The sequence below is a fragment of the Nerophis ophidion genome, unplaced genomic scaffold (genome assembly GCF_033978795.1).
Source record: "Nerophis ophidion isolate RoL-2023_Sa unplaced genomic scaffold, RoL_Noph_v1.0 HiC_scaffold_138, whole genome shotgun sequence".
Classification (NCBI taxonomy): domain Eukaryota; kingdom Metazoa; phylum Chordata; class Actinopteri; order Syngnathiformes; family Syngnathidae; genus Nerophis; species Nerophis ophidion.
In genome coordinates, this window is record NW_026907060.1 from 172,501 (window position 1) to 185,000 (window position 12,500).

General features: G+C 37.7%; 1 long non-coding RNA gene across 2 annotated transcripts in view; it reads right to left on the reverse strand.

Moving 5' to 3' along the window:
• Positions 1–12,500, reverse strand: part of LOC133547623 (uncharacterized) — a 27,043-nt gene that overhangs the window by 11,794 nt on the left and 2,749 nt on the right. For both annotated transcript variants that reach the window (XR_009805525.1, XR_009805524.1), the window contains exons 2-3: positions 9,195–9,261; positions 7,448–7,625 (exon numbers count right to left, since the gene is read on the reverse strand). This is a non-coding gene — a long non-coding RNA (uncharacterized LOC133547623). The remainder of the gene's footprint in view (positions 1–7,447; positions 7,626–9,194; positions 9,262–12,500) is intronic.

Below are 12,500 nucleotides of genomic sequence, written 5' to 3' on the forward strand. Positions count from 1 at the left end.
TTTCAGTGCACAAAAATTCAGTGTGTAAAAAATCAGGGTAAAAAAATGCAATGTAAAAAAAAAGTATTTGTAAAGAAATTCAGTGTATAAATATTTGATGTAAAAAATATCAGTATATAAAAATTTAGTGTATGATTTCTGCGTAAAGAAAATTAGGTGTGAAAAATTTCAGCGTAAAAAATGCTTTGTCTATAAATACTCATAGTAAAAATTTCAGCGTATAAAATGTTGGTGTATAAAAATTCAGCGTAAAAAAAATCAGTGTAAAAAAATAAATGTGAAAAAAATTCAGTGCAAAAAAAAATTCTGTGTGTAAAAATTGACTGTAAATAATTTCAGTGCATAAAAATTCAGTGAAAAAAATGTCAGCGTATAAAAGTGTTGTGTTATAAAAATTCAAGGTGTAAAAATTCAGCATAAAAAAAATTCAGTGTAAAAAAATTCAGCTTGATAAAAATTTAGTGTAAAAAATTTTAGTGAATAAAAAGTCAGTGTGTAAAAATTCAGTGTAAAAAAAATGCAATGTATAAAAATTAAGTGTAAAAAAAGTATTTGTAAATAAATTCAGTGTATAAATATTTAATGTAAAAAAATCAGTATATAAAAATTTAGTGTATGATTTCAGCGTAAAGAAAATTAGGTGTGAAAAATTTCAGCGTAAAAAATTCTATGTATAAAAATTTGGTGTATAAAAATTCAGCGTAAAAAAAAATCAGTGTGAAAAAACGAATGTGAAAAAAATTCAGTGAAAAAAAAATTCTGTGTAGAAATTGAGTGTAAAAAATTTCAGTGCATAAAAATTCAGTGAAAACAATTTCGGCGTATAAAAGTGTTGTGTATAAAGTTTTAGGGTATAAAAATTCAGCATAAAAAAAATTCTGTGTAAAAAAATTCAATGTAAAAAAATTCAGCTTGAAAAAAATTCAGTGTAAAAAATTTCAGTGCATAAAAATGATGTCAACGGCAACATTTGATGATCATTTGAAAAATTAAAAATCCTGCGGTATAGGCATCTTTGGCAGGAGGTGTCTTCTGCCAAGGCATTTACTCTCCTGAAGGAATAAATAAAGTAGTATCTAATCTAAATTTATTGATGTCTTGGACAATTTTTCAATCGGTGGAGAATTGTTGAAGTAATAACATGTTGAAATGACAAATGGTAATACGGAATTTCGGGAAAACAGAGAATTTTTCCACTTCTTATGCAGAAGAAAGCTTCGACGGTGGAAAAGTTAAAACGCGTTGAAAAATGTGGAAGGTGTAGTCGCCAGAAAAAGGGTGGAAATAGGGCTTCGGAAAAGCAGGAATTCTGGAAAATCCTCAACTTTTTTTGACAAGGAAAAGGGGAAGTTTGAATTTCCAGAATGGTGCAATGAGTCGAAGGTGGGATGGTTTGAATAGGTTAAAACTTCGAAATGTTGTAATGTTGTATCTTTTTTTGTCGTTATTTAGTTTTTTATTAAACATTAAAAACTAGATGAGCCAATTCCTGAAGGAATTGCGTGTGATTGCTCCAATGCTGATGATGAACTGAAATCCCGGAATTATTTTTGCATTGTTGAAGTCAAGCACACAACTCCTGAAGTTGGAACAGTTGGAATCTGATGGAATAAGTGGAACTTTGAAGGATGTCCCATTGATTTCATTAGGAATTTCCCCAAAACTTAGTCCATGGGTACTGTGCCTATTAGCTACATTAGCAATGACCTGCTAGTCCTTATACTTGTTCAACCAACCCTTTTAAGTTACGGTTTGGTAGTTAACATGGACTACGATTGAAACCGTGATTCAGGATGGTGTGTGGAAAAGTTAAATTCCTGTGTCAAATGTCCAGACCACAAACAACAAGATTAAATAAATGTCTGTTGAAAAGTAATACTGAATTTGTCATTTGACTGGGGGTTCTGTTTGATTGATTTGTCAAAAAGTCTTTGACAGTAAAGAAGACTGCCTATGTCCAGTGTAGATTAAAGTCTTGACATTACCTGACCTGTGTGATTGTTAGTGATGGGTTGATGAGGCGTTGCACAGCCTTTTGACACATTTATAAACTGTATTGATCCTGTGTCACTAAATGCTGACATCTGCTGGACATTAAAATTCCCTACAGGAAATCTATGGACCAACTCAACTGACAATGATTTTATGACCGAGTATATCCAATAATATAAACCAAGTCATTGAATTTCATTTAGGATTATTTCATATCTTCATTTAAATAATACCATATTTTTTTAAATACTTTTTAGATACAGTCAATAAATAATGTGAACATGTATCATAACATGGAAATCTAAGAGAACGTGTTGTGAATGAGGATAGTTGTGGACTGGGAATTCTTTTTTTTTTTTACACATGCGCTCTGATTACGCACTATTGATTGATTGATTGAAACTTTTATTAGTAGATTGCACAGTTCAGTACATATTCTGTACAATTGACCACTAAATGGTAACACCCGAATAAGTTTTTCAACTTAAGTAGGGGTCGGATTCCACGTTAATCAATTCATGGTAAAAACGTAATGAGTGATCCATCGAGCTGGATTTGAACCAGTGCCCTAAAGAACTCAGCATAAGCTAATACAGCTTTCCACTTTATCAACTGAGCTATCGAAAGGATTAGCTGTTACTGCACACTGACACAGTGTTTGGTTCATTGAGCTCGACGCAGATGTCGATGCATCAGTGTTGTCGGGTCTCCCACTAATTATCGTTCAGAATAACTAGGAATTGAGATATTGCACAGGCAGCCCATGCATACTATGCCCTCTGGGCAACAGTAGCAATGAAATGCCCAGTCACCTGGGAATCTGGCCGCATAGTCGTTATACCTGCTCAACCAACCTTTTTAAGTTACGGTTGGGTAGTTAACATGGGCGCCTATTGCATCGAACCTTGATAGCTGTTCAGCAAACCATTTTAAGTTACAGTTTTAACAAGTACCAATCGTTGAAACCGTGAGTCAGGATGGTGTGTGGAAAAGCTAAATGCCCTTGTCAGTCTCCCTGATAGTAAAATTGTGAAAGCAAACTTTTTGACGAATGCTCTGTTAAAATGTGACATTCGATATTGGTTTTACAATCGACTGGTGATTTTGATGTGCTGCCCAAACAGTGAAGTAGACCGTCAATGTTCTATCAATAGCAAAACCCTTGGACTCTGAAAGTTGTAACATGTTGAAAACTGTGAAAAGAGTAATCGCTGCAAAGACTTTGTAGAAGCAAGAATTTTGGAAAATCCTGGTCTTTCCAAAATGGTGTAATAGGTTAAAAAAATGTGGAACCATTGTATTGTTGTATCTTTATTTATAGTTATTTTCCTTTTTTATTAAACATTTAAAAGTAAATGAGGCCATTCCTGAAGGAATTGTATACGAACGCTCCAATGCTGGGAGACTGACACAGGCATTTTGCTTTTACACACACCATTCTGACCCACGGTTTCAACACTTGGTACTTCTTAAAACCGTAACTTAAAAGGGTTGGCTAAACAGCTACTAAGGTACGAGGCAATTGGTGCCCATGTTAACTACCCAACCGTAACTTAAAAAGGTTGGTTGAACAGCTATAAGGACTACGCAGCCAGTCTGCGGCCGGGCAGACCTTCGCTGCTGTTGCCCGGAGGGCACAGCATGCATGGGCTGCCCGGCGGCCGGGCAGACCTTCGCTGCTGTTGCCCGGAGGGCACAGCATGCATGGGCTGCCCGGCGGCCGGGCAGACCTTCGCTGCTGTTGCCCGGAGGGCACAGCATGCATGGGCTGCCCGGCGGCCGGGCAGACCTTCGCTGCTGTTGCCCGGAGGGCACAGCATGCATGGGCTGCCCGGCGGCCGGGCAGACCTTCGCTGCTGTTGCCCGGAGGGCACAGCATGCATGGGCTGCCCGGCGGCCGGGCAGACCTTCGCTGCTGTTGCCCGGAGGGCACAGCATGCATGGGCTGCCCGGCGGCCGGGCAGACCTTCGCTGCTGTTGCCCGGGCTCCTTGTGTTTTCTTTCTACTTACTAAATATATCATTTCTGTTCCAAACAGCATCACTGATGTCAACGGCAACATTTGATGATCATTTGAAAAATTAAAAATCCTGCGGTATAGGCATCTTTGGCAGGAGGTGTCTTCTGCCAAGGCATTTACTCTCCTGAAGGAATAAATAAAGTAGTATCTAATCTAAATTTATTGATGTCTTGGACAATTTTTCAATCGGTGGAGAATTGTTGAAGTAATAACATGTTGAAATGACAAATGGTAATACGGAATTAAAGGAAAACAGACAATTTTTCCACTTCTTATGCAGAAGAAAGCTTTGACGGTGGAACAGTTAAAACACGTTGAAAAATGTGGAAGGTGTAGTCGCCAGAAAAAGGGTGGAAATAGGGCTTCGGAAAAGCAGGAATTCTGGAAAATACTCAACTTTTTTTGACAAGGAAAAGGGGAAGTTTGAATTTCCAGAATGGGGCAATGAGTCGAAGGTGGAATGGTTTGAATAGGTTAAAACTTCGAAATGTTGTATTGTATCTTTTTTTATCATTATTTTTATTTTTTATTAAACATTAAAAACTAGATGAGGCAATTCCTGAAGGAATTGCGTGTGATTGCTCCAATGCTGATGATGAACTGGAATCCCGGAATTATTTTAGCATTGTTGAAATCAAGAAGACAATTCCTGAAGAGTCTGAAAATTTTGAAGTTGGAACAGTTGGAATCAGACGGAATAAGTGGAACTTTGAAGGATGTCCCATTGATTTCAATAGGAATTTCCCCAAAACTTAGTCCATGAGTACTGTGCCTATTAGCAACATTAGTAATGACCTGCTAGTCCTTATACTTGTTCAACCAACCCTTTTAAGTTACGGTTTGGTAGTTAACATGGACTACGATTGAAACCGTGATTCAGGATGGTGTGTGGGAAAGTTAAATTCCTGTGTCAAATGTCCAGACCACAAACAACAAGATTAAATAAATGTCTGTTGAAAAGTAATACTGAATTTGTCATTTGACTGGAGGCTCTGTTTGATTGATTTGTCAAAAAGTCTTTTACAGTAAAGAAGACTGCCTATGTCCAGTGTAGATTAAAGTCTTGACATTACCTGACCTGTGTGATTGTTAGTGATGGGTTGATGAGGCGTTGCACAGCCTTTTGACACATTTATAAACTGTATTGATCCTGTGTCACTAAATACTGACATCTGCTGGACATTAAAATTCCCTACAGGAAAGGGCAGCTGTTGCCCGGTCTCCTTCTTTATTCGCTCTACTTACTAAATATATAATTTCTGGTCCGAATAGCATCACTGATGTCAACGGCAACATTTGATGATTATTTGAAAAATAAGAAATCCTGCGGTATAGGCATCTTTGGCAGTCTGCTCTTTGTAGTTTTACATTTAATCAGGAGGTGTCTTCTGCCAAGGCATTTACTCTCCTGAAGGAATAAATAAAGTAGTATCTAATCTAAATTTATTGATGTCTTGGACAATTTCTCAATCGGTGGAGAATTGTTGAAGTAATAACATGTTGAAATGACAAATGGTAATACGGAATTTCGGGAAAACGGAGAATTTTTCCACTTCTTATGCAGAAGAAAGCTTCGACGGTGGTGTTTTTCGGTCAGAAGCTGGCAGCGGTGGCGCAGCCGCTCATCATCTTCACGCCCACCAAGATGGCGGCGTTGTGGTTCCCCGATCACCAGCGAGCCACGGCCAACATGATGGCCTCCATGGGTGAGTGAGAAATGTGGAAGTGTTTCCCCCACAGGACTGCAATCTACACTATATTGCCAAAAGTATTTGGCCAGCCATCCAAATGATGAGAATCAGGTGTCCTAATCACTTGGCCCGGCCGCAGGTGTATAGAATCAAGCACTTAGGCATGGAGACTGTTTTTACAAACATTTGTGAAAGAATGGGCCGCTCTCAGTGATTTCCAGCGTGGAACTGTCATTGGACGCCACCTTTGCAACAAATCCAGTGGCGAAATTTCCTCGCTCCTAAATATTCCAAAGTCAACTGTCGGCTTTATTATAAGAAAATGGAAGAGTTTGGGAACAACATCAACTCAGCTACCAATTAGTAGACCATGTAAACTGACAGAGAGGGGTCAGCGGAGAAATGACGGTGTGGTGTTGGTTTTCAGGAGTTGGGCTTGGCCCCTTAGTTCCAGTGAAAGGAACTTTGAATACTCCAGGATACCAAAACCTTTTGGACAATTCCACGCTCCTAACATGATTGTGCACCACTGCACAAAGCAAGGGCCATAAAGGCATGGATGACAGAGTCTGATGCAGCTGAACTTGACTGGCCTGCACAGAGTCCTGACCTGAACCCAATAGAACACCTTTGGGATGAATTAGAATGGAGACTGAGAGCCAGGCCTTCTCCACCAACATCAGTGTGTGACCTCCCCAATGCGCTTTTGGAAGAATGGTGGAAAATTCCTATAAAGACACTCGGCAACCTTGTGGACAGCCTTCCCAGAAAAGTTGAAGCTGTAATAGCTGCAAAAGGTGGACCCACATCATATTGAACGCTATGGGTTAGGAATGAGATGGCACTTCAAGTTCATATGTGAGTCAAGGCAGGTGGCCAGATACTTTTGGCAATATAGTGTATTTGTTGGCGGCGGTGGTTTGCCTTGGAATAATCCACTATTTTGCATAAATGGCTGTAAAAAAACATGAAATGCAAAACATTCATGTTTAGAATGAGTGTTGTCACAGTTCCACAATTAACGAATGTACTTTTAAATTCACTATAAATTTACAAGAATATTGGTCAATATTATTACATATGTAAATATATATTGTAAAACATTAATTAATTATTGAATTCACTACTTCTATTGAAAACTGCTTCAAACTGTCAAGTATTTAAAGAGGTCCTATTATTTGAGAACCACTGGACCAGGATGGCGCAAGCGGGGATCGAACCTGGAACCCTCAAGTTGCTGGCACGGCCGCTCTACCAACCAAGCTGTACCGCCCTTTAAAATGGTAATACTAACTGTGGGGTGTTTTACCGCGGTTATCATTAATACCATTCATGGTTACATCCCTAGAGTGATTTTAGATGTGGGAGGGGCCCACAGATGCATTCATGGTCTACAAAAGTCTTTCCAATGGATGAGTCACTTTTTGGAAAAAGAGGTCTGATTACGCAATATAGCAAGAAAGTGGTTACGTTGGCAACACTGATCCCTTCCTGCTACATGGTCTTATGCTCTGGCAGACCAAGTGAGTTACAAGGTGTCTATGAGCAATTTTATGGGAGACACTTGACATGGAGGTGATCATCTTTAGCCCGCTGTTCCTCCACAGCCAACCCGCTGGGCATCCTCATCGCCAACATGGCGTCTCCAAAGATCGCTCGCACGGCACAACTCCCACTTTTGGTGAGTTATATAGAATTACGGAATAGCTGATTAAAGGATCTCAAGGTAAAAATAAATGTTCACCTGTCATCCTTCAGATGTTGGTCTATGCCGTTGTTGCCTGCGTCAGCTGTTTCCTCGTCACCATGGGCATGCGGTGCAGTGCCCCCCCCCCCCCCCCGACGCCGCCATCGGCCAGCGCAGAACATTCCACCTCGGAACCCTTCAGACATGGCTTCAAACTGGTAGGAAACATCCTGCACTGCAAAAAGTCAGTGTTCAAAAACGAGAAAAAAACAAACTAAAATTAGGGGTATTTAGCAATATTATCTGCCAATAAAAGAAGAAGGTTTATCTTGTCAAGACTTTCCAAAACAGGTCAAATTAGCAAACCTCTATGGACCAAAAAATACCTTAAAATAAGTATATTCTCACTAATAACAAGTGCACTTTTCTTGGTAGAAAAAAAGAGACCTTTTTCCTCAATATGTTGAAGAGTATTCTTACATGAAGTAAACGCTAAGGCCATTATCTTGACGTAACGATATGCGTTCGGCATCATGATTTTTTTTTTCATGCTTGAAGTAAGACATTTTTTACTTTAAAAAAGCAGTTTTGTACTTGTGCTGATGACACAGATTTGCAACAGTTGATATTCTAGTTTCAAGCATGTTTTACTCAATATAGGTCATAAGAGTGTGGTACGCCAGCTGCACCGAAGCAGACAAACAGGCGATTCAGAGGGTCATAAAGTCTCCACAAAAAATCATCGGCTGCCCCCTGCCCTCCTTGAAGGATTGACATAACTCCCGGTACCTCAACAAAGCAAAAAGCATCACCAAGGACAGCACACACCCCGGCTTCCACCTGTTCCACCTGCTACCATCGGGCAGGCGCTTCAGGTGCATCAGAGCCAGAACAAACAGACTCAGAGACAGCTTCTTTCCCAGAGCTGTCACCATGTTGAACTCTAACTTAATAATAATAATAATAATAATAATAATAATAATAATAATTCACCCCTATACAATATCCTACCCTAATACCCTACTGTGCAATACTACCCATCCATCCATTTTCTACCGCTTATTCCCTTCAAGTGCAATACGTCCGACACTGATTATTATTTATTACTTTGGTACTCTTGTCTTGTTCTGTATATTGTACAGTATTTTGTATTTCTATAGTGTTTTGTATATTGTACAGGATTGCTTCTTATTTTTATTGGATTGTAGTCTGTTTATTTCAATTGATAGTTTTTCCTTTATTACCTCTCGTGCCCATATTTGTTTCCACTACCGCACCTTAAGTTGGAGTCCTTAATCTCGTTCTATGCAAATATAATGACAATAAAGTCCATTCTATTGTATTTTATTCTATTCTATAACATCTCAGCAACAAGCTGTAATATCTTACTGAGATCATTTAGGAGCAAAACCCTTAAAACAAGTGAAACACTAACATCAAATCTGCTTAGTGAGAAGAATGATCTTATCAGACAGAAAAGAAGCAAATATCACCCTTATTTGAAACATTTCATCTTACTTTTTTTTTTGTGCAAATATATTTGATTTGATTTTACAGTTAAAATGACAAACAGTCACATCCACTCATACACACACACATACACACTTGAGGAGAGAGGTGCACATGAACTTTAACAACTCAAGGTTTACAGTACAGACATTATTAGAAAATATACCCAAATATTGTATATATATATATATACACATACACACACACATACATATATATATACATATATCCATCCATCCTGCTGCGGCTCACGATCAGCAGGCTATCCAGATCACAGCAAAATGGATGAACATACCTCGGCATCAAGGATCCTCAGCAAGTGTTCACAAGATCACCTCCCGAGGGCCTGTCCACCGTACACACTTAGAGGGGAAAAAAAGGAAAAGTTACAGGGCTTGATCAATACAAAAAAAACTGAAGAAAAAAGCAAGTAAACCATGACAAAACCATATCAGAAGTGACACAAGAAAAACAAGTGTAGTGTTGAATCAGTACAAAAGATAATAACAATAAAGATAAAAAAGGAATACAACTACAATAAGATGGCAGTTTAGTTTTTCTTGAAATGTCTATAAGTTATGCTTCAATATATGTCAGTAAAGGTTTCCAGGTTAATTCCCATTTGTTCATATTTGTAGAGTTTATAAATCTTATTTTTTCAAGAGTCATTACATTCACAAGTTCATTTAAGCAGTTCCTGAAGTTGGGTGCAGATAGACTATTCCAGTCTCTGAGAATGAGTCTTTTGGCCAAAACCGTCCTAAGCAGCAACACACTTCTAATATGTTTTGGAAGCTTTTGTGTTTCTGAAGACCACCCAAATAAGATCATATCCCTATCAGGGACAATTTGTCTCTGATATACCCCCGAGTAAAAAAAGAAAATGCTGGACCAAAATGATTGAATAATTGGACATCCCCAAAAGGAGTGAGACAATGATCCTTCAGCAGATTTACATTTATCACAAAGTGGAGATGTATCAGGATAAAATGTGTGTAATAAAACTTTCCAATAGTAAAAAGGATGAATCACTTTCAACTGTATGAGCCTATGTCTGCTGTTAATTGAGCACTTGTGAATTTGAGAGAGTGTCTGTTCCCATTGCTGATTGGGTATTGTTGTTCTTAGTTCCTGTTCCCATGCTCTTTGAACACTGTCTGCTGATGTCATGGACATAATGAAGCAGCTGACAAATTTAGCGATAGACTTTTTACTTGTGGGTGGTAAATTTAATACTTCTAAAAGAGGATGTTTTTCATTTACCAGCTGAGACTTTGAAATGTTTTCTTTGATAAATGTTTTTACCTGCAAATAGCAAAACCAACTGAATTGGGACAAATTAAATTTGATTCGCAATTGCTCAAATGACACAAGACTTTCCTCGACATAAATGTCTTTGATGCATTTAATTCCATTTGAGTACCAGTCAAAAAATGTTGTATCTGTTATCGATGGAATAAATGCATGATTGTGATATATTGGTGAATACATAGTTACATTGGAAATATTCAATTGTTTTTTAATTGGAGAAAGAATTTTGATAGAATTTCGTACTACAACACTATGACGTATTGATTTAATTGAAGAGACTGGTTTAGTCAAAAGTAGCGATAGCAATGATGTATAAGGTTTCACTAATGACTGCAGTTCCAATTTCAGCCATAAGGGAGCAGAATTAAGAGATTCATTATTTGGGGACCCCATCTTCCAATAGGTCAATGCGTTCAGATTTGATGCCCAATAATAATTTTTGAACATTGGAAGATCCAGTCCCCCTTCCTCTGTAGATCTAAATAAGTGCTTTTTGGATATTCTGCGTTTTTTACATCCCCACACAAAATCTAGAACTAAAGATTCAAGTTTTTGGAAAAAATCTACAGGAATTACAATTGGTCAATTTTGAAAAAGATAAATACATTTTGGCAAGGTGATCATTTTGATAGCATTCACCTTGCCTAACATAGAGAGAGGTAGGGTCTTCCAATACTCAATACACACTTTCAGTCTCTCAAAGGCTTCAATAAAGTTCAACTTTAGTAATGATTCATCATTTTGAGATATTTTTAAGCCAAGATAGGATATGTAATTTTCTGCGACTTGAACTGGATTTTGACTGATCTCAACATGATCTCCTAGGAACATAAGCTCACTTTTGGACCAGTTTATTTTATAACCAGATATTCTACCAAAAGAGTCTACATATTCTAAAAGAAGTGGTAGTGCAACTTCTGGCTCAGTAAGTGTAACAAGTACATCATCTGCATAAAGTGAGATGAGCCCACTGAAAATCCTTTAATATTAGACTTCATTCTTAAACCAATAGCCAGTGGTTCGAGGGCCAAATTGAAGAGTAAGGGCGAAAGGCAGTCACCCTGTCTCACTCCGCGGTGTAATTCAAAACTATCCCATATTACATTATTAGTTATGACATATGATTTTGGTGCAGAATAAATGATTTGAACCCATTTTATGAAATGTTCTCCCAATCCAAATAATTTGGGAACATGAAAAAGATAAGCCCACTCAATTGAATCAAAAGCTTTATGAGCATCCAGAGTCAGGACGGCAGCCTTTTTGTTTCCTGTGCAGTCAGAGTACAATACGTTCAGTAATCTCCGTACATTGCCAAAAGAAGGTCTGTCCGGGATGAAACCCACCTGATCTGGATGAATCATTTCTGTTATGTGGTTGCGAGTACCTTAGTTAGAATCTTATGGTCTAAATTGAGCAGGGAGATAGGTCTATAATTGGCTGGATCAAGTGGATTTTTTCCCTTTTTTGGTATTATACATATATGGGCTTCATACAAAGAACTTGGAAGTTTGTTGTTCACAAAAGAATCATTTAACATTCTAAGTATTATAGGGGATAGTATTTCACTGAAAGCTTGATAAAACTCCGCACCAAATCCATCTGGACCAGGGCTTTTATTCAAGGAGAAAGATTTCAGTGCTTTTTGCAGTTCTTCAGTTGAAATAGTGTTGTCTAAAGAATTCTGATGATTTGGACTCAGTTGAGGTAAGTTTAATGTGGTAAAAAAATCATTGAAATCATTAACCGATATAGCTGAATTAGATTGATATCATTCTGAATAAAAGTCTTTGAAGACATTATTGATATCCTTTAGATCTGTACATGTTTCACCTGTTTTTGAGCATATTTTGTGAATAGCAGCTTTGGCTTGATCTCCTTTGAGCTGTCTAGATAGACGTTTTTGTGGTTTATCGGATATTTCAAAATGTTTTTGTTTATTTTTCAGCAGGAGTTTAGATACTTCCCCATGAAGAAGAAGAGAGTTGTATTCATTTTTCAGTTCCAGCATCTTATTGTAATCAGACTGCAAAAGAGAATTGATATGAATTTTTTCCATTTCTTTTTCTAATTCTCTCTGCCTTTTTCTTGTTTCTCTTTGTTTTGAGATTTCAAATGAAATGATATATCCTCTCACAGTAGCTTTAAGAGCTTCCCACAATGTGGAGTCTGAGACCTCTCCATTATCATTCACCTCAATAAAATCTTGGATAATCTTGTTTATATACTCTTTAAAATAGTTGTGGATTAAATCTCCATTTTTGTTTGATTTTAAGGAGATCAATTTGAA